At 39.6% G+C, this 5,083-nt stretch overlaps 1 pseudogene; it reads left to right on the top strand.

Annotated features, from left to right (window-relative positions):
* Nucleotides 1–1,075: 1,075 nt before the first annotated feature.
* On the top strand, nucleotides 1,076–2,655 carry LOC144251096 (BUB3-interacting and GLEBS motif-containing protein ZNF207 pseudogene; annotated as a pseudogene).
* Nucleotides 2,656–5,083: the final 2,428 nt, after the last annotated feature.

Genomic DNA, 5,083 nt, shown 5'->3' with positions numbered 1-5,083 from the left:
CTCCTTATCTCCCCCTTGCCTATCTGTCACTCATCTCCACCAGTGAGAGACCCTGCTCCTACCATCACCACTGCCTCCCAGGGCTGGTCACCACCAGCACACCGTGCTCTGCACAGTTCCTCTGTCTTTGTCTTCCAGTCTCTTCTGACCTCTAGAGTTTCCAGGTGGTCACTTCCCCTCACCCTGCTCAGCGGGGTTGTGGCATGCATTTGCAGTAGGGTTGGGCTGTAGGTGTGGCAGAGCACTTGCCTAGCCTCCAGGAGGTCCTGGGCTCAATCCTCAGTGCTGGGCTCAATCCTCAGTGCTCGTAATGCAGGTACATTCTTGTTTGCAATCTGCATTCCGTCACAGGTCCCTATCTTCACTTTGGATTTTACTTGGTTACATCCAGTTCCACTCTTGGTGGGTCTCTGGGTTTTCACAAGGCGTGGTGCATATATCCACCACCACAGCATCACAGAATAACCTAGAACGTCTCCTGCTCGACCCCACACCAGCCTCAGCCAATGTGCCCTTCCAGAATGTCATGTGAATGGAATGACACAAACTCCCAGGGTGGCTCACTCAGCCACGCTATTGGTACCTTGGTTTGTCCCTTTTAAATCCCAAGTCATGTCCACTCTGTGACAAGAGCACTTTGTTTCTCTGTTTACCTGTCTAGGGGAATCTTGATTGCTTCCAGTTTATGACAGTCACAAATGAAGCTGCTCTTTGTTTAAAATGCCAAAATTCAGACCAAAGAAAGATTTTTACAGATTCAAGAGAGAAGCACCAAGTCATTGGTAAAAGGTAACACATCTGGATAACTCAAAGGGCCAGAAGGACACGCAATAATATATTTCAAGCATTAAAACAGAAATACTATAGTGGCACCTCCTCATACACAAATGCATCTTCATTAAGCTTCTCCACAGACCCTCACCATAATTGTTCTTGTTTACAATGTATCAGCAAAGATCTCTACAAAATGGCTCAAATGTGGTTATACTCCCTATTTCTTTTTGATCTGCTCTGACTTGCAGAAACTAAATCTACCCCTGGGTTTCTTGTGGGACGAGGTGGTGGCCATTGGGTCAGAAAAGTGAGCAATTTATTTCCTCCTTTTCCTGCTTTTTTCTCCTCCCTTTAATTTTCCGAAAGGACACAGCTATGGGTCGCAAGAAGAAGAATTAGCTGAAGCCGTGGTGCTGGTATTGTAATAGAGATTTGATGATGAGAAGATCCTTATACAGCACAAAAAGGCAAAGCATTTTAAATGCCATATATGTCATAAGAAATTGTATACAGGACCTGGCTTAGCTATTCATTGCATGCAGGTTCATAAAGAGACAATAGATGCTGTAAGGAATGCAATACCTGGGAGAACATACATAGAGTTGGAAATATACGGTATGGAAGGTATTCTAGAAAAAGATATGGATGAAAGATGACAACTTCTTGAACAGAAAACACAAGAGAGAAAAAAAAAAAAGAGGCAACAGGATGATTCTGATGAGTATGATGATGATGACTCTGCAGCCTCAACTTCATTTCAACCACAGTCTGTTCAACCTCAGCAAGGTTATATCCCTCCAATGGCTCAGCCAGGACTGCCACCAGTTCCAGGATCACCAGGAATGCCTCCAGGCAAGCCTCCACTGATGCCAGGTGTTCCTCCTCTGATGCCAGGTATGCCACCAGTTATGCCAGGCATGCCACCTGGATTGCATCATCAGAGAAAATACACCCAGTCATTTTGTGGTGAAAACATAATGATGCCAATGGGTGGAATGATGCCACCTGAACCAGGAATACCACCTCTTATGCCTGGTATGCCACCAGGTAAGCCCCCCCCCCGTTCCCTGTCCTGGAATTCCTCCAATGACTCAAGCACAGGCTGTGTCAGCACCAGGTATTCTTAATAGGCCACCTGCACCAACAGCAACAGTACCTGCTCCACAGCCTCCAGTAACTAAGCCTCTTTTCCCCAGTGCTGGACAGATGGGGACACCTGTAACAAGCTCAAGTATAGCTTCATCCAATTCATAAAGTCTTTCTGCATCTTCTAAAGCTCTGTTTCCTAGCACAGCACAAGCTCAGGCAGCTGTGCAAGGACCTGTTGGTACAGATATCAAGCCCTTAAATAGCACCCCTGCAAAAACTACAGAACCCCCAAAGTCTACATTCCCTGGTTATACACAGTCTACAGCTTCAACCACTAGGACAACAAATAGTACTGCAGCAAAACCAGCAGCTTCAATAACAAGTAAGCTTGCTACACCTACAACCACCAGTGCAACCAGTAAGTTGATCCATCCAGATGAGGATTTATCACTGGAAGAGAGAAGGGCACAGTTACATAATTATCAGCATAATCTTCCTCGATTAGGACAGGCCCCAATCAGTAATCCACCAGTTGGACCAATTGGAGGTATGATGCCACCACAGCCAGGCATCCCACAGCAGCAAGGAATGAGACCCCCAATGCCACCTCATGGTCAGTATGGTGGTCATCATCAAGGCATGCCAGGTTACCTTCCTGGTGCTATGCCACCATATGGGCAGGGACCACCAATGGTACCCACTAACCAAGGTGGGCCTCCTCAACCTCCAATGGGAATGAGACCTCCTGTAATGTTGCAAGGTGTGCTGTTTATATAGCCGAGCTTCCGTCAATAAGGCTTCATTGTGACTTTAACAAACATTATCTTCCCACATACCAGGAAGTATTGTAAATTTATTTCACATAGGAAAAATTATTTGGAATAATAAAGCAGGAACTTTTTCTGAGGTTGCAATTTATACTGTATGGCTTCTTTTTCATGTTTCGTCTAGGTTTTTAGAAGTGAAGTATAGTAAATTTGGATTGTTAAATTGTGAAGGCGCTGGAATTACATGAACATACCACCTTAATAAAGGCAAGTTCTGTAAGCTTACATTGCTATTTGTAAAGTTATGCATTCACAGCATTTCAGATGCTGTTGGACTTCATGTCCCCAACCTAGTTTGGTGAGGGCTGTTTCCAAGTACCTGTACATTGGAAGTCTGAATGTGTAACAATACTTAATGTATTTAGAGTTCCTCATGTTGCAGGGTTTAAGAAATCTGACCCACGAAGGTCATGTGACTTTTTTGTACTGTTAAACTTCATTGTAATAAAGAGAGAAAAAAGTATGCCTTTTTATTTATAACCCAGCTGTGGACCACTGCCTGAAAGGTCTGTACAGATGCATGCCACAGTAGATGTCCACATAATAAAATTCATAGTTATCAATGCAGTTTTGATACATTATTGAATTCTGTCCTTTGAATAGTAGATTGTTTCTTAGCTGCATGTTTTAAACTGAACAGTTTATATAGAATTGTATGTTGATATTTCCATTAAATATACATATTAATTATTATGCAATAGGTTTGAAATCTTCATATTGTCACCTTTCCACACCCTTGGGTGTCATCAGATCTCATAGATATTTAAAATATATAAGCCTTAATAGTTCTTCCATGAGCTATTTAGAGCCTACTGCCAGACCGATTAATTTCATGCTGATTATTTTTGAGATTTCAGTACTGCATGGACCTCAGAAGCTTTTCAGGTACAAACTTCTAGAAGCTTAGGTGCATGTAGTAATAGCTACTTATGTTGTTAATGGGTTGTTATATGTTATTCTAAGTGTACTACTGTGCCTCTTGGGGTACTTTGATGGTAATTGGTGGACTGACAATTTTTAAATATATTAGGTTCCTGGAAGGTAACATTATTTATTTGATTAGATGGATACCTTCTGTTATTAAGCCTACTTGGCTTTGCTGTTTTTATCCTTGGCAAATTTGAATATTATTGTGTTCTAATAGAGAACTTTTCTGTAGAGATAACTGCCATTATTCAGTATTTTGTGTTACAAATCTTTTATAATAATAGCCCTTGTTGGACTTTTTGTTTTTCCTGATATCTTTAAGTATCAAATAATCCACAAAGTAATTATCAATGAATACAAGTGGAGTTTCTCTAATTGTAAGGCTTCTAAAAAGTGAGTATTTCTTAAAATAACTTTGAGGTTATGGGAAAAATGTTAAAAAATAAAGTTTTAAGGCAAAAAGGCTTTATCTTTGTAGGAAAATATATTTAAATGTTTACTCATTACAGAAGAGTTTGTATTTAAGTGAATAATTTCAAGTATTTTAAAGCTGAATGGTTTTTAAAATCTGGTGCTGTGCTCTTCTGATATAGCTTCTGTACTCTGGTACCATTGAGGTGCAAAAAATTCCATACTTTGAAAAGACAGAATCCATTTATCACCATGAAAGCTTTTGCCAGTCCCACAATCCTTTCCACTGTTTGCATAGCTAAATTGTTTTGTAATATGCATAAGTTTTTTTTAGATTTGGTCACTTGTTTTTCATACTTCCAAAGAAACAAACTTTGTTGAAAAGTATTTAAGGTAAAAGTGGCCTGATTAAGAATGATTAATCATTTATAATGATTAAATAGGAAATGTTCTCCCAAATCAGTGTCAATAAAGGATTTCATGTACAGATTTATCCACAAACTTTATAAGAGTTGGTAGACCTTTATAAAAATTGTGTAAAGCTTTATGTGCATTTTATGAGAAGACCAATATTTTATCGCAAAGTTTATTGTTCTCTGGGGTCCAAAGGGATAAAAAAATTTAAACAAGTGATAAAATTCTAATGAACAATTAATTGATAGTGTTATGCATGGCATTTAAGAACTAAGTACATTATCTTTCCTGTACCTTGTAAGTTATGTGGCTCATAGGTGATGCCCATTTAGTGTATGTAATCTGTAATTTTCATGCACCTAAAGATGATTAAGCTTCTAGAAAATACCTTTTACCTAACTGCTTCTGGGGTCCTTAATGTGGTTGAATCATGAGTGGGACAAATTATGTTGAAATAACTCTTTTGACTTGTGCTTCTTTAAGTAGTAGATAAAGTTGAGTCAAATTGAATTTTAACTGTCCTACTTTGGGGATTTGATAAATTCAGGCAGGCACTGTAATTGCCATTATTGAGGAAGTTATAAGATTAATAGAACTGCAGTTTTGGCTCTTTCATCTACTCCTCTTATCACCCTTTGTAG

Source organism: Urocitellus parryii, chromosome Y (assembly GCF_045843805.1).
Source record: "Urocitellus parryii isolate mUroPar1 chromosome Y, mUroPar1.hap1, whole genome shotgun sequence".
NCBI classification, from domain to species: Eukaryota; Metazoa; Chordata; class Mammalia; order Rodentia; family Sciuridae; genus Urocitellus; species Urocitellus parryii.
Note: the sequence above shows the minus strand (reverse complement) of the source record. Positions and strands in the feature narration are given on the sequence as shown.